This window comes from Nicotiana tabacum, chromosome 5, assembly GCF_000715075.1.
Source record: "Nicotiana tabacum cultivar K326 chromosome 5, ASM71507v2, whole genome shotgun sequence".
Lineage (NCBI taxonomy): Eukaryota > Viridiplantae > Streptophyta > Magnoliopsida > Solanales > Solanaceae > Nicotiana > Nicotiana tabacum.
Genome location: NC_134084.1, coordinates 82940397 through 82963633, shown reverse-complemented (window position 1 = coordinate 82963633; position 23237 = coordinate 82940397). Strand labels below are relative to the sequence as shown.

General features: G+C 39.3%; 1 pseudogene; it reads left to right on the top strand.

Moving 5' to 3' along the window:
* The first annotated feature begins 192 nt into the window (after window positions 1–192).
* LOC142180836 (photosystem II protein D1-like) lies at window positions 193–22996 on the top strand (annotated as a pseudogene).
* Window positions 22997–23237: the final 241 nt, after the last annotated feature.

The following is a 23237-nucleotide window of genomic DNA, read 5'->3' as shown; positions in this document are numbered from 1 at the left end:
AGTCAACTTCCAGCAGGAAAGTTGCTGCCTGCACACGCTACTGTACAGGAACAGTACATTAGTCAACTTTTTGTGGAAGGCTTTTTACCTACCTTACTTACATCATTGTAAGTGATGTCACACCCGTATAAATACAATCAAGGAAGGTAAAACAACTCACTTCAAGAGAGAACCAGCTAAAGGACCTGAAGTATGCCTAGTATAATCATTCAAGTTAATCTTGACTTCATTGATGCTTCTCTAATAGACATTGATGATACTCCGAAATCTATTTTACGGTCTCTACTTTACAGGAATTATATTATTTTCGGTGCCATTATTCCTACTTCTATAGCTAAATGTTTATATTTTATCCAATTTGGAAAGTGACATCCGTTGATGAATGATTAGACAATAGTGGTCCTTATGAGCTAATTATTTTATATTTCTTTCTTGGCATAACTTGTGGGTCGTAAGTGAGACCTTAGTTTTCATCTAGGTATGCAATCTTGGATTTCTATTGCATATTCAAATCCTACTGCAGTTGCTACCATAGTTTTCTTGATGTACCCAAATCGGTCAAAGAGGTTTTTTTGATGGTATGCCTCTAGGAATATTTGGTACTTTGAATTCAACAATAAAACTACAATAATCTAATAAAGTTTTATGAGTGGGATTTGGGGAGGGTACACTACTAGAAATCCTGGCAAAAATGTCAAAAAAAAAAATAACCAAAGTTGGTCGGTGTCACACCTCCTTTTTACATACCCGCGAGGGTACAAGGGAGTTTTTTCCAATTAAAGGACAATCGAAACGGGATTCGTTTATTTATTTCAGAGTCGCCACTTGGGAGATTTAGGGTGTCCCAAGTCACCAATTTTAATCCCGAATCGAGGAAAAGAATGACTCCATATTACAGTCTGCGCACCAGAAATCCGGATAAGGAATTCTGTTAACCCGGGAGAAGGTGTTAGGCATTCCCGAGTTCCGTGGTTCTAGCATGGTCGCTCAACTGTTATATTCGGCTTGATTATCTGATTTTATACAAATATGAACTTATGTGCAAAATTTTATCTTTTTACCGCTTTCTTACTTATTGTTATTATTTTACGAGAATTGCAACGTCGTGGAAACATATCTCGAACCACGTTACATCAATGCACCCGTAGTTGTTTGGCATATCTCGACTCGGTTGAGATTTGGATTTGGGTCACATAAATGTGCACCCGAGTTAAGGAAAATAAATTATTAAAGGCGCGCCTAAAGCAACTAGCGTCTTGTTATTTTGGGGAAGGCCGTAAAATTCGCTAAACGGCCTGTCCTCGAATTCTAAGTATTTTAATATATACATTTAGAGGGCCCCGCAGCTTGTGCATTTTTTGTTTGTCGAGGCTCGTCTCATTCATTATTAAAAAGAATTTGCAATGTCATGGAAATACATCTCAGACCACGTCACAATCAATGTACCCGTGATTAGAGACACATTTCGATTTCGTTGAGATTTGGATTTGGGTCACATAAATGTGCACCCGAGTTTAAGGAGATAACATTATTAAATACGCGCCTAAAGCGACTAGCGCAGGGTTATTTTGAGAAAAGGCCGTGAAGTTCGCTAAGCGGCCGATCCCGAGTTCTAAGTAATTAACACATACATTTGTGAGGGCCCCGCAATCTATATATTTTACTAGGCGAGGCTCATCTCATTTATTTTAAATGGACAAATCCTAAAGCGACTACATCTTTTCTATTAAAATTAGTCTCTAAAATAAATAAAGAAAATCCTAATTAATTACGAGCTTTTTTTTATTTAAGAAAGCATGGCATACTAATTGCTATATTAATACAAATATTGATGAACAAGAATTTTACTAAAAAAATTCGAAATTATAAATAAAATAAAAATTTGACAACTAATATTCAAAAGAATCAAATATAGTTAGATTGAAGCTCGCATTGTTATATATAAAAAAAAACTATTGGAATTAATTATTCACAACCATTTGAAACTGGATTTAACCATAATTACTAAAGCTTAATAGAAAGTTTATTAGACTTAAACGTTCTTCTAATTTTGTTTGAACTCAAATCATGCCTTAATACCTAATTCACGAAATTTAGTTCAAATTCATGCCTTAGCTAAATTTAAGTACTTGTTCACAATTAACCTACTGTTGATAATCTTAGAACCTTCATAGCTAGTGACCCGTTTTGCCAAGCCGATTCATTAAAGACTAACTTATGTTATTTTCTCTTATTCCAATTATTATTCAATAATACATAAAATAGCCTAAATACAATCAATAAAAGGAACAGAGAAAAAGCGAAATTAAAACTTCAAAATTCGATTCTTCATATGTATTCATGCTTCCACATTTTTAGCTTGCAATAACTAGTATTACATTCGTGTACCTGGTATTGGAAAACAAGAGAAGATGAAGCTGAGAAGCAGCAATAGTAGTAACAATGTAGCACAACAACGACAGTCCAGCAACACAGGAATAGACCAGTAACAGTAGGAATAGTAGAAAACCCAGGAGACTATAAACGACTCCAAGTATAGAGAAGAAGTAAAAGGCAGGAAGGTTCTGACTATTTCAGATCTTAAGCGAGGCAATGAAACAGTAACTATTCTTTTTCAACTTCAAAACTCTCCAAAATGAATTCTGCCCCTGTATATTCAGTGTATCCAGAATGTATATCGGGTGTATACTTCTCACTCCGCCCCCTCTTTTTTTCTTCTCTCTATCTAGTTTTTCCTCTTTTTTTTCCACCCCTTCTTCCTAAATTTTCTCTTCTATTTATAGCAAAATTTTCGAAATTTTCAGATTTGTTTTTTTATTATTTTATTATTTTTTTAATTAAAAGAAATCCCACTTACAAATTGCTTTTATTTTTTTAGAAAAAGAAATCCCACCTTTATTTACTTTTATTTTTAAAATTCCAACTTTAATTACTTTATCTTATTTAAAATCCCACTTTTTATTTTTTTAAAAGAGAATCTCACTTTATTTAACTTTTCTTTAAAAAACAAACCACTATCTTTTCTTTTTCTTTTAAAAATGCTACTTTCAATTACTTTAAATTTTTTAAATTTTCAGATACCTTTATATTTATTTTTTAATTCCAACCTTATTTTACTTTTAAATTTTTTAAAACTTTTTACTTTTTTTTAAATTTTCTACATTCTTTTACTTTTTTTTATTTTTTTATTTTTTATTTTTTTTAAATCATTTCCGAAATTACTATATATATATTCTTTTTAAAATAAAAATAATAAATAAAATAAAATATTTTCGGATTTTTTTTTATATATAAAAAAAACAAAAAATAAAACTATTAATAGTGATAATTCACTCTTTATTTTTTATTTTTTCGGTTTTGTTTTGTGTTGGACAAAAATGAAGAAGGGGTGTTGGGTTAATGGAGCGGACCGGATCGACCCGGTTTGAAACGGACCGGGTCATGGGGAAAGTTGGGCAATTATTTGGGCCTGTGGTTTGAAATTGAAGAAGTGGCCCAATTCGATTTTTCTTTGTATTTTTGTTCTCTTTTCTTCTTTTATTTTTCTAAAACTAAATTATAAAAGTACTTAAATTATTATTAAGAACTAAATTAAGTTATAAAAGCGCAAATTAACTTCCAATAACAATTAACGCACAATTAAGTAATAATTAAGCATAAAATTGTTCATTTCGACATTAAATGCTAAAAATGCAAAAGATGCCTATTTTTGTATTTTTTATTAATTTAACAAATAAACATGCATAGACAAACATACAAATAGTTACACAAAATATCACAAAAATTGCACAACAAGAAAAATTATTTTATTTTTGAATTTTTTGGGAGTAATTCTCATATAGGGCAAAAATCACGTGCTTATAGCTGCCCCTCTTTGCCCGAAGACGCGAATGGTTTTCGTGCAAAGATAAAGCGAGCGATTTTTGCCCATCCGAGTACTCCGTGTGAAGCATTTTTTTTTATTTTTTTTATTTTGAAAAAGATTTGACCGAACCTTTGCTTCAAAGGTTTCCTACATATCCTGGGCTAAACAGGAATCAAGTTAATGTAGTTCGGGAAGTTTTGGTAGCTGGGACTACCGTGGGACTGCAATGTTACTGTTGTTGCATGCTATTACCACTGTTTACCGATCTCTTTGTTACACAGTGCTTAAAAGAAAACAAGAAGCTAGGCTAGACTGCAACTTGTTCTTGTTGCCTTCCTTTCTTGTCGGCTTGTGTTTCCTCAGGTGCTTTTCTTCCGTGAATTTGGGGATGACACTGGCCCTTTGCTTTTCTGAATACCAGTTTTCATTATTTTGTTCGATCCGCTGGGGACATGACTTCCTTCATTAAGCTTTTTGGCGGTTCCTCTGGAGATACGGCTCTCTTCATCAGATCTGTTATGCTGGGCATAATTTAATGTTCACAGGCCGCTTCTTTCAAGACGCGTCTTTTCTTCCTTTTGACTCATGCGCTTGAACTTGTGTTGGGACCTCTTGTTGCAACTTTCTGTTTTCCGGTGCTGGGGATTTTTATTGTTTCCTGCTGGGGATTCCTGTTGTAACCTTCTACCTTCCGGTGGGTTACTGATTTCAAGATTTGCAGTATAAGACTCAAAAGTATTCCTCTTGTTATACAGGTGGGTGCCTGAATGCAAAAATATTAAATGTATGCCCGCATTATACTGGTGGGCGACCTAGAACAGAAATGAAAAGACAGAAATGTATTCCCGCATTATACTGGTGGGCGACCTAGAATAGAAATGAAGAGACAGAAAATGTATTCCCGCATTATACTGGTGGGCGACCTAGAACTGAAAGTATTCCCGCATTTTACTGGTGGGTGACCTAGAGCTGAAAAGTATTCCCGCATTTTACTGGTGGGCGACCTAGAACTGAAAAGTATTCCCGCATTTTACTGGTGGGCGACCTAGAGCTGAAAAGTATTCCCGCATTTTACTGGTGGGCGACCTAGAACTGAAAAGTATTCCCGCATTTTACTGGTGGGCGACCTAGAACTGAAAAGTATTCCCGCATTTTACTGGTGGGCGACCTAATTGGTAAAGAATAATTTGAATTTGTTTCCTGGTGGGCGGCCTAGAGCTGAAAAGTATTCCCGCATTTTACTGGTGGGCGACCTAGAGCTGAAAAGTATTCCCACATTTTACTGGTGGGCGACCTAGAGCTGAAAAGTATTCCCGCATTTTACTGGTGGGCGACCTAGAACTGAAAGTATTCCCGCATTTTACTGGTGGGCGACCTAGAACTGAAAAGTATTAAAATTGTTTCCTCGTTCTTCCGAGAAAATTTTTGACAATCGGCAGAAAATTTTCTGCCCCGGTTTTGGTGATTTCCCTGGCATCGCGTCCTGCTGCCATCATCAATCCTTCGCTTTCCTGCAGCAGACAAAAGGATTTAGTTAGTTTTAATCATGGTGGGAGGAGGTGCCTTTCCGGTGGATGATTTTTCCTCTCTTTCCCTTTTCTTGCTCTGTGCCCCCATAATTGGTTGGTGGACAAAGTTGCTTGCTGGGGGTTTCCGGCCTGCTGGGGATTGGTTTTCAATTTATCCCCTTTTCTGCTTTCTCTTTACAATACATGCCGTGGGAGTCTGCTTTTACTCCCGGAAACACTCCCTTTAGGAGTTTACTTCCTCCAAAACTGCAGGGCACAACATTGCATTGCCTGGGGCTAGCCTTTAGGACTGTTGGGGTTACCCTGCATCGGATGAATCCCTCTTCGGTCTCTGGTAGTAAGCTTTAAAAAATCCTTTTCAAGACAAATTTTTAGAAAGAGAAATAAAAAGATAGAAAAGGAGAAAATCTTTCTGAACCAATACTTGGCGGGAAAAGAAATTCAGAAGAACTTATCTGGATGACATGACTGGTCCCCGTGATCATGACGTGCACCATAGATTCCCGACCTAGTCTATTTGTATTAATCAACTTGCCCGATGGTCTTACTTGCTGGGGATAAATGAGTGTCCATTTCTTTGCGAATGTGGACCCTTTTGTTGATCTATCTTGTCGCCTCATAGTGCCCTTCGAGGGGTTTTCACTAATGAGACTCTCTCTTTTCTCTCAACTCCCGGCGCCTTATGGTGCCTGTGAAGGTTTTCACCGATAAGACTCTCTCATTTTATATCTCTCATCTTATGTCGCCTTTCGGTGCCTATGAAGGTTTTCACGGATAAGACACTCTCATTTTATTTCTTCATCGAGGAATCAGGGTGTTGTCGATGTGACTCTCTCTTCTGGAGATCCCTTTGGACTATCAATTCATTTCCAATTTCATGATCCTCTTTTTTGCTGGGGATCGGCGTATTATTCTCGGCTTTATTTGCATGACTTGGCACCTCTTGGATATTGATCGGGAGGTCTTTTGGACGTCGATGTTGGTTTTGGTGTGGGGCTAAAGCAAGTCTATCAAAATGAAATAATTTGATGGGTGATCTGCTACAACTTTTGGAATTTAACCTTTGTTGGAATTTTTAAAACATAACCTCTGCCCCAGTTTTCTTGCTTGGGGGATTTTATTTTTACTCTAGGTTGAGCTACGTGCGTTATGCACACTGTGCCTATTATGCATACTTATGGACATTATGCACACTATGACCGAGCCGTGAGGCGCCTACGTATCCTCTTCGAGGAATCAGGTCAAACGTAGTTCCCACGGTTTTGTATTTCTTATGATTTTTATCTTCTTTTTCTTTTCTTTCTCCTTCTTTTTTTTCATTTTCCTTTAATGATTTTTTCTCTTTTTTTTCCTTTTTCTTTCATATCTTTTCCATTAGTGATTCCAAAAGAGGGGTATGAAAGAATAACTTAAGGCTCAAAAAGGGGAAACAAGGGTTAAAAGTGTTTGGATAGAAGAAAGAACTGCCTCTGTCATTTCATTATCCAATAAGCACCAAGTACAAACAAACGAACCGATAATTACCATAATTAAAGAAATTACGCATAATATCTCTTGACTACATCAGAATTGATAGCCATGTCGACACATCTCCCCTCGATATCTGTCAAACACACGGCACCGTTGGACAACACTCTGGTCAAAATATAAGGCCCTTGCCAATTTGGGGCGAACTTGCCTTTTGCCTCGACCTGATGCGGGAGGATCTTCTTTAACACCTGCTGCCCTACTTCAAACTTCCTGGGGCGTACCTTCTTATTGTATGTTCTCGCCATTCTCTTCTGATACAGCTGACCATGGCACACTGCTGCCAATCTTTTCTCATCTATCAAGCTCAACTGTTCCAATCGAGCTCTGACCCATTCATCATCATCAATCTCGGCTTCAGCGACAATCCGGAGGGACGGAATTTCGACCTCCGCCGGTATTACGGCCTCAGTTCCGTACACCAACAAATAAGGAGTTGCACCTATGGAGGTCCGGACGGTAGTGCGATAACCCAACAGAGCAAAGGGTAATCTCTCGTGCCATTGTCTAGATCCTTCCACCATCTTTCGCAGTATCTTCTTGATGTTTTTATTGGCTGCTTCGACCGCTCCATTCGCCTTGGGACGATATGGGGTGGAATTGCGGTGTGTAATCTTGAATTGTTGGCATACCTCTCTCATCAGGCTGCTGTTAAGATTCGCACCGTTATCCGTGATGATTACTTTTGGGATCCCAAATCTGCAGATGATATGGGAGTGCACAAAATCCACCACCGCCTTTTTAGTTACCGACTTGAAGGTTTTAGCCTCAACCCATTTGGTGAAGTAGTCAATGGTTACTAAAATGAACCTATGACCGTTGGACGCTGCTGGCTCGATAGGTCCAATGACATCCATGCCCCATGCCACAAATGGCCAGGGTGCTGACATCGTATGTAACTCTGTTGGCGGAGAATGAATCAGATCTCCATGTATCTGACACTGATGGCATTTCCTTACGAAAGTGATACAGTCGTGTTCCATGGTGAGCCAATGATACCCTGCCCTGAGGATCTTCCTTGCCAATACATATCCGCTCATATGTGGCCCGCAAACTCCAGCATGTACCTCTGCCATAACCGTCGTGGCTTGACCGGCATCTATACATCTCAACAATCCCAAATCCGGGGTTCTTTTGTACAAAACTCCTCCGCTGAGGAAGAAACCATTCGACAAACGCCGAAGGGCTCTTTTTTGGTCTCCAGTGGCCTGTTCCGGATATATCCCCATTCTGAGGTATTCCTTGATATCATGAAACCAGGGCTCGTCATCTGCCTCCTTTTCTACGGCGTTGCAATAAGCGTGCTGATCACGGACCTGGATGTGCAAAGGATCAACATACATTTTGTCAGGGTGGTGCAACATTGATGCTAAGGTGGCCAATGCATCCGCTACCTCGTTATGAATTCTCGGGATATGTTTGAATTTCACCGATCGAAATCGCTTGCTCAAATCGTGCAAGCATTGTCGATAAGGTATGAGTTTCAGATCCCGTGTTTCCCATTCACCCTGAATCTGATGTACCAAGAGGTCCGAGTCTCCCAAGACCAAAACGTCTTGGACATACATGTCTGCAGCCAATCGCAGACCCAAAATACAAGCTTCATACTCAGCCATATTGTTGGTGCAATAGAAGCGTAGTTGAGCCGTAACAGGGTAATGGCGTCCTGTTTCAGAAATGAGTACTGCTCCTATTCCAACCCCTTTCGCGTTTGCAGCTCCATCGAAGAAAAGCTTCCAACCTGGTTCCTCGGGTAACTCCAGCTCATTTGTATGCATTACCTCTTCGTCGGGAAAATATGTTCTTAAAGGCTCGTATTTTTCATCAACTGGATTCTCTGCCAAATGGTCGGCCAGCGCCTGGGCTTTCATGGCTGTCCTGGTCACATAGACAATATCAAACTCTGTGAGCAGAATTTGCCATTTGGCCAACCTTCCTGTGGGCATAGGTTTCTGAAAGATATATTTCAATGGGTCCAAACGGGATATGAGATAAGTAGTATATGACGACAGGTAGTGTTTCAACTTCTGAGCTACCCAAGTTAGGGCGCAGCATGTTTTCTCGAGTTGAGTGTACTTGACTTCATATACTGTGAATTTCTTGCTAAGATAGTAGATGGCCTGCTCCTTCCTTCCTGTGTCATCATGTTGCCCTAGTACACAACCAAATGAATTTTCCAGGACCGTCAGATAAAGAATCAAGGGCTTCCCTGGCTTAGGCGGGACCAATACGGTTGGATTAGACAGATACCCTTTGATTTGGTCGAAAGCCTCTTGACACTCTGCCGTCCAACTTACCGCAGCATCCTTTCTCAGCAGCCGAAATATGGGCTCACAAGTTGCTGTGAGTTGAGCGATGAACCTGCTGATGTAATTGAGTCTATCCAGCAAACTCATTACCTCTGTTTTGTTCTTTGGCGGTGGCAAATCTCGGATGGATTCGATTTTGGATGGGTCTAACTCAATCCCCCATCGACTGACGATGAATCCTAACAGCTTTCCTGACGGAACCCCGAATGCGCATTTGGCCGGGTTAAGCTTGATATCATACCTTCGGAGTCTTTGGAAGAATCTTCTTAGGTCTGCTATATGGTCTTCCTGACGCCAAGACTTTATGATCACATCATCTACGTACACCTCAATTTCTTTGTGTATCATGTCGTGAAACACAACAGTCATTGCTCGCATGTACGTTGCCCCGGCATTCTTCAGTCCGAACGGCATTACCCGATAGCAGTAAGTTCCCCATGGCGTGATAAATGCTGTCTTTTCCGCATCTTCCTCGTCCATTAGGATCTGATGATATCCCGCATAGCAATCCACAAAGGATCCGATCTCGCGCCCAGCGCAATTATCGATCAGGATATGAATGTTGGGCAACGGAAAATTGTCCTTGGGACTTGCTTTGTTGAGGTTGCGGTAGTCGACGCACACCCTGATTTTTCCATCCTTCTTTGGAACTGGTACCACATTGGCCAACCACTCGGGATATCAAGTGACCCGAATGACCTTCGCCTGCAACTGTTTAATCACCTCTTCTTTGATCTTTACACTCATTTCTGTTTTAAATTTCCTTAGCTTTTGCTTGACCGGAGGGTATGCCGGGTCAGTGGGCAATTTGTGAACCACTAGATTGGTGCTTAATCCCGGCATATCGTCGTATGACCATGCAAAAACATCTTTGAATTCCACGAGGGTTTTGATCAATTCTTCCTTGACATTCGGCTCAATATGGATGCTGATTTTGGTTTCTCGGACATTATCAGTGTCTCCTAGATTCACAGCCTCAGTGTCATTTAGGTTAGGTTTGGATTTTTCTTCAAATTGGCACAGTTCTCGGTTTATCTCTTCGAAGGCTTTATCTTCGTCATATTCAGATTCATCGTCACAAACGACCTCTTGCATCATTGAGTCGGATTCAGATTGATTTATTAGACTAGGTCGAAGATTCGCTGTGTATGCCATGTCATTAAAATCAGTAAAAAGAGAACTGTTCAGAAAGAAAAAGAACAAAACAAAATTAAAATGGGACAAAATAAGAGAACTTTATTAAACTCGCGGGATAAAAGGGTTCACACTTTTACAAAACAAAAGTAAAATTTGGATTACACCCTGGAATAATCCGAACAAAACAAAACAAACAAAACATAAATCAAAGCCTACTACCAAGACTCCCCTCAGACAGGAAGAGGAGTAACTGTCCAATTGTTGGTTTTAGCCTCAGGCCCCACAAACTGTATCTCTGCTCTGCTGGAACCTTCTCCAGCTTCTACCATACTGACATCAGCGAATAGCCGCTCGAAACTCTGATTCAGGTCCCCATCCATACCAATCAATGGTCCTAGAATCTTTGGGACCGGTGGCCTTTTGGCGCTTGCTCTGACAAAAGATCTTGAGAGACGTGGCACGGGTTTGGGAAGATACCAGACTTTCTTCTTCATTTTCCGCGCTTGCTTTACATCTGCTGCGGTTGGTTTGAACCCCAATCCGAATGTTTCTAGATTTTTAGGCAGGGAGACAGGTTGGACAATCCCATGAAGCTCGACTCCCAGGCCCTTTCCCGGCACAAATCCATTACCCAGCATTTCCGAGACCATCATGACTGTCGCGGCGGCTACCCTAGGGTGCGGGATGATTTCTCCTTCAGAAATTTTGTTTGCCGACACTGTATCGAAAATCTGGTAGACCCAAGGACCTTTGTCATCATAGGTCTCTATGAAGGGCATAATGGCGCCACCCATGGTGCATGTCGTGTCCTCGCCGTGTAGTACGACCTCCTGCCTATCCCACTCGAACTTCACCATCTGATGTAGGGTGGAGGGCACTGCTTTGGCTGCATGAATCCATGGTCGTCCTAACAGAAGGTTATAAGATACTATAGCATCTAATACCTGGAACTCCATGGTGAACAGGACAGGACCGATGGTCAATTCAAGTACAACATCCCCTACAGTAGCTGTTCCATTTCCGTCAAATCCTCGGACACAAATGCTATTCTTGTGGATTCTTCCGTGGTCGATCTTTAACTGGTTCAGGGTGGATAATGGACAAATATTGGCACTTGACCCGTTATCCACTAATACCCGAGTAACTACCGCGTTTTCACATTTGACAGTCAGATAGAGAGCTTTATTATGCTCTGTACCTTCCACTGGCAGATCATCATCTGAGAATGTTACCCTGTTCACTTCGAAAATCTTGTTGGCAATGGTTTCCAGGTGGTTTACAGAAATCTCGTTGGGTACATGAGCTTCGTTCAGTATTTTCATCAGGGCCCGGCGATGTTCCTCAGAATGGATCAGTAATGATAGCAGCGAGATCTGTGCTGGTGTTTTCCTCAGCTGCTCGACCAGGAGTAGTTCTACACTTTCATCTTCCTCAAGAACTCCTCAGCCTCTTCTTCGGACATAGGTTTCTTGGTTGTAGCGGGGTTGGTTCTTCTTAGCTCCACTGGAGCAAAGCACCGACCTGATCGAGTCAGTCCTTGCGCTTCACAACTAACTTCCTCCACTTGTTTTCCTTTGTACATCACCACTGCTCTCTCGTATTTCCAAGGCACAGCCTTACTATCAACCATCGGCAACTGAACTGCGGGCTTTATTGTGACCAGTTCCCTGTATACCCCTTTTAACACAACTGCAGGTGTGGGCGGAGTCCCTGATATTACCAACTTGTTTGGCTCGGGTTTGCTTGTTATGGCGGACGGTCTCTTCCCCAATATCACTACCGGCTTGACGCCTTCTCCCTGGGACTGTACCCCTGTTCCTCCACTGGTCGGTCCTTCTTTCGGAGCGGCCTGGATCATCATCACTGTTTGTGAGGGTTTTCTCAATTCTCCTCCCTCATACACCAACTCAAACATGTGAGTCTCATGGTGCGCTGGCAATGGGTTCTGGTTGATGTTAGGAGCTTCCGGTGTCTGGACCTCGATCTTATTGGTATCAATAAGATCCGGTATGGCATGCCTCAATTTCCAACACTTTTCGGTATCATGCCCCAGCATCCCTGAGTAGTACTCACAACTTATTGATCGGTCCAAATTCTGGGGTGGGGGATTTGGTTCTCGAGTCTGGACAGGACTAACCAAACCCAACTGCCTCAATTTGTGGAACAAAACGGTGTAGGTTTCTCCCAACTCTGTGAAAGTTCTGTGCTTCCGCAGCCTATCATTCCTAGCATCTGGATTTCCCCGAAAGCCTGCCCCTGGAGGGTTTCTATATGCCCTTGGTGGAGGATAGGTGTTTTGGGGTGGTGCATATGTGTTCTGGGGAGCTGGCGCGCGCCATTGCGGGCGAACCGGAGGCTGAGTGTATGTCTGGGCTTGGTGTATGGAGAAATGTGGTTCTCGGTGTGGATAGTAGTGCTGTGGTAGGCTGTATGGGTAGTTTGGCTCGTGGGGCCTAGGTTGATTGTAGTGGGGTTTTCCAGACCTGGCCCAACTGCTTGCCTCAATCGTGGCAATTTCTTCTTTCTTTCTTCTTCCCAACGCACCTCCCGTGCCGCTCTGAATAGCCTGGGTCGTAGCCTTGAGTGCCGAGTAATTCAGGATTTTGTCAGACCTCAGACCCTCTTCTATCATGACCCCTATCTTCACTACCTCGTTGAAGGATTTTCCGACTGTTGTCACCAAGTGACCAAAGTAGGTTGGATCCAGTGTTTGCAAGAAGTGGTCCACCATTTCTCCCTCTCTCATGGGAGGATCCACTCTAGCTGCTTGCTCTCTCCAGCGGAACCCGTACTCGCGAAAACTTTCCCCGGGCTTCTTCCCGGTCCTCAATAATGTGAGACGGTCAGGGACTATCTCGAGATTGTATTGGAAATGACCTGCGAAAGCCTGCGCCAGGTCATCCCAAGTGTACCATCTGCTGGAATCCTGCCTGGTATACCATTCTAGCGCAGATCCGCTAAGACTTTGGCCGAAATAAGCTATCAGCAGCTCATCTTTGCCGCCTGCCCCTCTCATTTTGCTACAGAATCCCCGCAAATGCGCCATGGGATCACCGTGCCCTTCATATAAATCAAACTTAGGCATCTTGAACCCAGCCGGGAGTTGGATGTCCGGGAAAGGGCATAGATCTTTGTAAGCCACGCTGACTTGGTTGCCCAATCCGTGTAGGTTCCTGAAGGACTGCTCCAGGCTTTTGAACTTCCTCAATACCTCATCCTGTTCAGGGGCTTTAACCGGCTTTTCAATCTCTGCCGGTACCTCCAAGTGCGGGTTGTAGGCCTGTGGTTCGGGGGCATGGAATGTAGGCTCAGGGGGATAGTATTACGTATCGGGAGCCTGAAACAATGGCTCACTGGTTGATCTTTGCAGGGTGGCTGATGTGGGTCCCATAAAAGTGGGAACATTTGGTGTTGGGAGAGGTTGATGGGGTGGTGGAGCTTGGGAATCATGTGGGCTTCTTTCCTGATGATAACGGGGATTCGGGAGGCTTGTTGAAGGGCCGGAGTGAGGGTATTCCGGCATGTGCCCCAGTGGCTCAGGGCTCTTTTGTGCTTTGGCTAGAGCTAGCTGCATTGCATTCATCTCTAGTCTCATCCTTTCAATCTTTTCCATTGCTTCTTTTAACAACTGGCTCATCGGCCTTTCTTCCTCGTTACTATTCTCTGAAGTAGTCATGCTTGTTGCTACTGGTCCTTTGGATCTGGTTTGGTAAGAGTGTGTTGCCAGAATTCTTTAACAACTAACTTGTCTGGAAACAGACAACAACAAACTTTGTTAGCGTTAGATTTTAACAGATTTGATCACAACACATAGAGGATGCAATGTTCCTAGGCAGTTAACCGTTTCTACATGCTTTGCTTCAAACAACATGCGTCATCCCGGCTTACTCATTTGTCCCTTTTTTAAAGTACTTTGGGAAACCCTGTATTTTATTTTATTTCTCCTTTTTTTCTTTCTTAAAAGCGGTCGAATCTTATGGGGATTGCCTACGTATCACGTCCCCGCGCGAATCAGACCAGGCGTAGTTCTGCCATAAGGTAAAGACACACAAAATACTTTTTGGAATCATTAAGTTCATCATCAAAATTTGCTATTACAAATTACTTCCAATAAAGAATAGCAACAGTACAGACTCCACAGTTTTTAACTTGATTTGGCTAAAAGAAAAGAAAACAACACATGGGAAAGCACAAAGCCTGAACAGGACTCGACCGAAGATTAATTTCCCAACTTAGGGGCCCACGAGGCATCATTCGGCCTTTTCGCGGCTCTAGGTGTGAGGTCTCTCTGCAAGCTTTTCAATTCATTCATGATCCGATGGACGCAGCCCATGATGGAAACAAGGAGGGTTTTCCGAGGCATTTGCTCACATGCTAGGCATCTCATGTAGATGTAGTGCCCAATCTCGTCGATCCTTCCTCGAATGTTGTCCCTTTCAACGAACAATTGCCTTATTTGTCGGTTTTTTAATCCTAGTGCTTGCGCATTGTCGGCAAGCTGATCCTGGAACATCTCCATTTGTCTTTCCATGCAGGCCATTGCATCGTAACAACGTCTTCTGTCAGCCTGGGCATCTCGTGCTTGTTTGCTGATCCGATCATGCAGAGTGGAGTTCATTTTCCTTAATATCCCGATGCTCATTTCATAATCCCTTATGACTTGTTGCAGGTGCTGCCTCCGGGCCATGGTATTTTTTGCCCACTTGGTTCGTAATCTTGCTGTGCTAGCCTTGGCTCTTTCCAAGTCTTCCTGGCTTTCCGCAACCTGATTTTTTAACCCTGCTATCAATCTTTTATCCGCCCGGCTTCTCAGTTGGTTGTCGGCCTCCCTTTTCATCTTCCGGATCTGAGCTTTGAGGATCTCGCCTTCTCTGATTAATCTATTCTTTTCTCCCTTATGGGTAGCGGACTGTAATTGGCTTTCAAACTTCATATCCTGAACTTGTTGCTCCAGTTTGCCTGTCTCGGCAAGATATTCCCGCTCTTTGGCCAACCAGTCCCACTGCTCTTGTGAGGATCTGGAAAACTCTTGCAGGTGCGGTCTTTTAGCCGGCCTTGCGGATGACGTTTCCCCTTTGTACCAAGCCTGATATCCGGGCGAAACTTCCCCTTTTGTCCGATTCAATACACAAGTATTTGCCTCTAAGTATTGGCATTGGCCCCACATTTGGCGAACCCTTGCTTCAGGAAACTGGCCATCGGGACTGATCTCAATCACCTGGGTGCTTAAATCCTCGTCTTTTGGCACTATTTGACATCTCCCAAGTTGCCTTAAAATCCGATGCGGCGCATAAGGTTGAATGCTCTTAAGTCCCATTAAGAGAAAATGGGGCCTGGCTGCTGGCATGTATATAACTTCGTCGATCGGTAACCAACCCAGCGTCCACTGTATTTGACTGGCGTTGAGGGCACGAAAATATGAGGTCCATGCCGAAACTCCTTTAGGTAGGTAGGCCTCATTAACTCTGGTATAGAACTCCTCTATGCAGGTCCTGTCAGCGGATCCATGGCTCAGAAACTGAGCTCGGTGACATAGGTGTTCAGTCATCCACATTTGCAACAACAAGTTGCAACCTTCGAAAAAGTTTCCTCCGGCCTTGCAGGACGTGAGAGCCCGGAATATATCGGATACAATCATGGGCGCCAGCGTGCTATCTTTCTGTGTGAGCAAAGTACTGACGACCCCCGCTATCTTTATGTCGATATTCCCGTCTTTTCTTGGGAACACTAAGAGCCCTAAGAAAGTTATCATAAAAGCAACCCGTCTATGTTCATCCCACTTTCGACGGTTACTTTTGCTGCACAACTGGTTTTCTGGTTTGTCGAATCCTCCTATGTGACCATATCTTTGGTATATGAAACTCACAGTGCAAAAACCTTTTGCCAAGTCAGGGTTACGAATTGTTCTGACTATCTTTAATGAGTCCAGAAACCGGTATACTGCCACAGCTCTTGGAGCAACCAGGTATTTATGCCTCAATGGAGCCTCAGCACTGCCGATATACCCTGCTATTTATTCTAAAGTTGGGGTAAGTTCAAAGTCCGAGAAGTGGAAGACATTGTGCGCAGGATCCCAGTGAGGGACTAGTGCCCTTATGATATCTCCCCGTGGCCTGATATCCAACAAACTCGTGAGGCCTTTCAGATATTTCTTGATTTCGTCATGCCCTTCTTTGCCTAAATCATTCCACCAAAGCCGCAATTGGAGGGGAATTTTATTCATGATTGCAAAGGGTTCATTTGGAGTCGTGCTCATTCTGCACATTTATTAATAAGATTTTAACAAACAAAACTTATTTTGATCAAAACAAAAAAACATATGCTCACTTTCCTCAAGAGGATTTCTGAACACGACCTCTCAGCACTTCAGGGACGAAGATTTTTAAGGTTGTGTGAAAAAACAAGAGGTGGCCGTTTGTACAAAGGCAGCCTTCCGGGTTCCTTTTGGGAACATTTGGCTGTTTTTGATATAAATGGCGTCACCCGACCCTATGAAAGAAAAATACACTTTTGGCATTTTTGCTACTTTATTAATTTTCAAAAAAAATGGGAGGTTGGACCCGGCGGGGGTTGCCTACGTATCTCACATCCGGTGAGAATCAAACCCGCGTAGTTCGGGCAATCAAGAATAAGTAGATGAACTAACTTCCTTTTTTGAATTTGTGAAAGAACTACTTTAAAAGGAGAAAGGAAATATTTTTGATTGATTTTCTTTTTAAAAGAAAGACTTCTAAGATATATATATATTTTTTTAATTTCCATTTGTTTTTTTTTCTTATTCTAAAGGAAGAAGAAAATATTTTTCGAAATTTTACCTTTAATAAAAGAAATGCTTCTAAAAATATTTTTTTTTTAATTTTGAATTTTCTTTTCAATTTTGAAAGAAGAAAAATATTTTCGGATTTTTTTCTATCTTATTATACATTTTTTTAAAAAAAAAAAATAGTTAAAAGACTTTCTAAAGAAGTTAATAATGAAAAATATTTTTGGATTTTTTTTTTGTTTTTGAAAATTGGGGGTCTAAAAACCTTTCTAGACTTTTTGGCAAGACAAATATTTTTGCAACAAATAAAGACATATATATATTTTTTGGAAATAAAAACTTTTGGATATATATATATATATATATACATGTATATATTTGTGACAAATAATGAAATATATATATATATATATATATATACATGTATATATTTGTGACAAATAATGAAAGACTCTTTTTTTTATTATTATTATTATTATTTTTTGAATTTTCATAAAAAACCCATTTTAAAAAAGTAAGACTCTTTTTAATTTTTATTTTTATGACAAGACAAACTATATATTTCTATATATTTTTTTTTGAAAAACAAAACAGAACAACGATTTTTTTTTCTATTTTTCCTTTGCTTTTAATAAAACAAACTAATAAGACGTTTTTTTTTCGTTCCAAAATTTCGGCAGAGTTTTGACAGTATTTGGGTATTGGGTTTTTTCAAAAATAAACAATCAATTCCCTAACCGCTATTTCCTTTTTTTAAATTTCACAATATTCATAATATTCAAACACCGGTCAGCATGCGGGCATGAGACAAATAAATGCACGGAAAACAAATAGGATGCATCAGGATGACCTTTTCATATCAGGTTGCTAGTCCTAGACGGACCCAACCCCTGTGTTGAGTCCCCTAAGTCAAATGCAACGTGATGCAAATAAGCGTTCCTACTAGGGATCCGGCCTGAAGTCACGTTATTCTATGTTCAAAACCTGGGTCAGTGTTTTAGACAGTGTACCCGAGCGGACCACTCGAGTTGAGGAAGGAGCTCCTGTCCGGGAACCAAAAGGCCAACCGGCTTAGAAACTTTCCGAGCCTATTTTATTTAGGATATGACACTAACATAATAGGGAGTCTTAACCAGTAAGCACAACCCCGGAGGTAAGAAGAGTAGGTTTCGACATAGTTTATATACAGTTCAGATAATATCAAAGCGGTAAAGGCAACATTTAGCACATTAGGCTCAAAACATGTAAAAATCAGATAAAGCCAAATATAACAATTTATCTAAGCTCGAATTTCTAACCCTGAACCAGTGGTTCTGGGTCAAAGTATTCCCCAGCAGAGTCGCCAGAGCTGTCACACCTCCTTTTTACATACCCGCGAGGGTACAAGGGAGTTTTTTCCAATTAAAGGACAATCGAAACGGGATTCGTTTATTTATTTCAGAGTCGCCACTTAGGAGATTTAGGGTGTCCCAAGTCACCAATTTTAATCCCGAATCGAGGAAAAGAATGACTCCATATTACAGTCTGCGCACCAGAAATCCGGATAAGGAATTCTGTTAACCCGGGAGAAGGTGTTAGGCATTCCCGAGTTCCGTGGTTCTAGCACGGTCGCTCAACTGTTATATTCGGCTTGATTATCTGATTTTATACAAATATGAACTTATGTGCAAAATTTTATCTTTTTACCGCTTTCTTACTTATTGTTATTATTTTACGAGAATTGCAACGTCGTGGAAACATATCTCGAACCACGTTACATCAATGCACCCGTAGTTGTTTGGCATATCTCGACTCGGTTGAGATTTGGATTTGGGTCACATAAATGTGCACCCGAGTTAAGGAAAATAAATTATTAAAGGCGCGCCTAAAGCAACTAGCGTCTTGTTATTTTGGGGAAGGCCGTAAAATTCGCTAAACGGCATGTCCTCGAATTCTAAGTATTTTAATATATACATTTAGAGGGCCCCGCAGCTTGTGCATTTTTTGTTTGTCGAGGCTCGTCTCATTCATTATTAAAAAGAATTTGCAATGTCATGGAAATACATCTCAGACCACGTCACAATCAATGTACCCGTGATTAGAGACACATTTCGATTTCGTTGAGATTTGGATTTGGGTCACATAAATGTGCACCCGAGTTTAAGGAGATAACATTATTAAATACGCGCCTAAAGCGACTAGCGCAGGGTTATTTTGAGAAAAGGCCGTGAAGTTCGCTAAGCAGCCGATCCCGAGTTCTAAGTAATTAACACATATATTTGTGAGGGCCCCACAATCTATATATTTTACTAGGCGAGGCTCATCTCATTTATTTTAAATGGACAAATCCTAAAGCGACTACATCTTTTCTATTAAAATTAGTCTCTAAAATAAATAAAGAAAATCCTAATTAATTACGAGCTTTTTTTTATTTAAGAAAGCATGGCATACTAATTGCTATATTAATACAAATATTGATGAACAAGAATTTTACTAAAAAAATTCGAAATTATAAATAAAATAAAAATTTGACAACTAATATTCAAAAGAATCAAATATAGTTAGATTGAAGCTCGCATTGTTATATATAAAAAAAAACTATTGGAATTAATTATTCACAACCATTTGAAACTGGATTTAACCATAATTACTAAAGCTTAATAGAAAGTTTATTAGACTTAAACGTTCTTCTAATTTTGTTTGAACTCAAATCATGCCTTAATACCTAATTCACGAAATTTAGTTCAAATTCATGCCTTAGCTAAATTTAAGTACTTGTTCACAATTAACCTACTGTTGATAATCTTAGAACCTTCATAGCTAGTGAATTAACCCGTTTTGCCAAGCCGATTCATTAAAGACTAACTTATGTTATTTTCTCTTATTCCAATTATTATTCAATAATACATAAAATAGCCTAAATACAATCAATAAAAGGAACAGAGAAAAAGCGAAATTAAAACTTCAAAATTCGATTCTTCATATGTATTCATGCTTCCACATTTTTAGCTTGCAATAACTAGTATTACATTCGTGTACCTGGTATTGGAAAACAAGAGAAGATGAAGCTGAGAAGCAGCAACAGTAGTAACAATGTAGCACAACAACGACAGTCCAGCAACACAGGAATAGACCAGTAACAGTAGGAATAGTAGAAAACCCAGGAGACTATAAACGACTCCAAGTATAGAGAAGAAGTAAAAGGCAGGAAGGTTCTGACTATTTCAGATCTTAAGCGAGGCAATGAAACAGTAACTATTCTTTTTCAACTTCAAAACTCTCCAAAATGAATTCTGCCCCTGTATATTTAGTGTATCCAGAATGTATATCGGGTGTATACTTCTCATTCCGCCCCCTCTTTTTTTCTTCTCTCTATCTAGTTTTTCCTCTCTTTTTTTCCACCCCTTCTTCCTAAATTTTCTCTTCTATTTATAGCAAAATTTTCGAAATTTTCAGATTTGTTTTTTTATTATTTTATTATTTTTTTAATTAAAAGAAATCCCACTTACAAATTGCTTTTATTTTTTTAGAAAAAGAAATCCAACCTTTATTTACTTTTATTTTTAAAATTCCAACTTTAATTACTTTATCTTATTTAAAATCCCACTTTTTATTTTTTTAAAAGAGAATCTCACTTTATTTAACTTTTCTTTAAAAAACAAACCACTATCTTTTCTTTTTCTTTTAAAAATGCTACTTTCAATTACTTTAAATTTTTTAAATTTTCAAATACCTTTATATTTATTTTTTAATTCCAACCTTATTTTACTTTTAAATTTTTTAAAACTTTTTACTTTTTTAAAATTTTCTACATTCTTTTACTTTTTTTTATTTTTTTATTTTTTATTTTTTTAAAATCATTTCCGAAATTACTATATATATATATATTTTAAAATAAAAATAATAAATAAAATAAAATATTTTCGGATTTTTTTTATATATAAAAAAACAAAAAATAAAACTATTAATAGTGATAATTCACTTTTTATTTTTTATTTTTCGGTTTTGTTTTGTGTTGGACAAAAATGAAGAAGGGGTGTTGGGTTAATGGAGCGTACCGGATCGACCCGGTTTGAAACGGACCGGGTCATGGGGAAAGTTGGGCAATTATTTGGGCCTGTGGTTTGAAATTGAAGAAGTGACCCAATCCGTTTTTTCTTTGTATTTTTGTTCTCTTTTCTTCTTTTATTTTTCTAAAACTAAATTATAAAAGTACTTAAATTATTATTAAGAACTAAATTAAATTATAAAAGCGCAAATTAACTTCCAATAACAATTAACGCACAATTAAGTAATAATTAAGCATAAAATTGTTCATTTGGACATTAAATGTTAAAAATGCAAAAGATGCCTATTTTTGTATTTTTTATTAATTTAACAAATAAACATGCATAGACAAACATACAAATAGTTACACAAAATATCACAAAAATTGCACACCAAGAAAAATTATTTTATTTTTGAATTTTTTGGGAGTAATTCTCATATAGGGCAAAAATCACGTGCTTACAGTCGTAACATTTTCGGTCCAAAATACGATCATTTACATGTGGATGGCATTTTGAAGGTCGGAGGGGCATACCGACCAAAGTTGGTCGTAAATTACCGACCGGTCAGTTAAATTCAAAAAAAAAATATTGCCAAAAAAACCGACCAAAGTTGGTCGGTATTTTAATTATGTAATTAAAAAATACACCATCTGAAAATCGAATCGGGGTTTGTACTGTGGCTACCACTAGACCATTGGTGCATTTTATTTTAAGACTGTCTTTTATTTCATTATTACACTTTAATTGTATTTTCGCATGAAAATAACTTACCAAAGTTGATCGGTATTATTAAAAAATAAAATTACCGACCAAAGTTGGTTGGTTTTTTAATAGGACCGGCCGAATTAACCGACCAATTTTGGTCGACTTTTTTAATATTAATTTTAATTTATTTTAAATGAAAAACCGATCAAAGTTGGTCGGTTTCTTGAAAAATAAATATTGTGGGATTCAAAAATAGTTTTTCGCATTTTCGCGCCAAAGAAAACCGACCAAAGTTGGTCGGTTTCGTAAAAAAATTAAAAAATAAAATATTTTGGCCGATTTTTTGACCGACCAAAATTGGTCGGTCGATCGCGGTCGATTTTTGCTGAATTTTTAGTAGTGGTAGTATGTACGCAGACCTTACCCTTACCTCGTGAAGGTAGAGAGACTTTCGAGGCCGAAAAAAAATATAATAGTGGCAAAGTCATAAAAAAGAAGCAGCAATAACAACAAGAAAAAATAGGAAGTAGCAATAGCAAGAAGGTATCTTTCAATTTTATGATTGTATTTCAGGCTGAGCATAACATTCTTATGCACCCATTTCACATGTTAGGCGTAGTTGGTATATTCAGCAACTTCCTATCCAATGTTATGTATGGTTCTTTGGTAATTTCTAGTTTGATCAAGAAAATAACAAAAAATGAATCTGCTTATAGCGGTTACAGATTTGGTCAAGAGAAAGAAACTTATAATATCGTAGCCGCTCATGATTATTTTGGCCGTTTAATCTTCGAATATGCTAATTTCAACAACTCTCATTTGTTACACTTCTTCTTAGCTGCTTGGCATGTAGTAGGTATCTACTTTACAGCTTGAGGTATCAACACTAATGTCTTTCAACCCAAAATGGTTTTAATTTTAACCAACATGTAGTTGACGGTCAAGGCCATGTAATTAGTATTTGAGCTGATATTATTGACCGTGCTAACCTTGGTATGGAAGTTATGCATGGAAGTAATGTTTTTTATGATGTGCTAAACGGGTTTGAATTTTTATCTCTTGATAAGGAGCGTCTTATCTCCCATAGGTGGCTTATTCGAGGTGAATCAAGATTAATCAAGCCAGTAGCTTGAAATAACGAACGGTTAAACATAAATGATCCTATTGAACCGTTCAATCGTAATTCTCTCTTTTAACATATATCAAAATATCTAAAGCAATATTATTCAACCCTTACTACATGATATGTTGAAAAATTTATCGTATGATATGTAAAAGCAATCATCATTTAGATCACCCACAGTAACTTTAATTATTTTATTTAACATGCAATCTCGATATATATGTTCCTTTCATTTGTTTGGGAATCTAAGG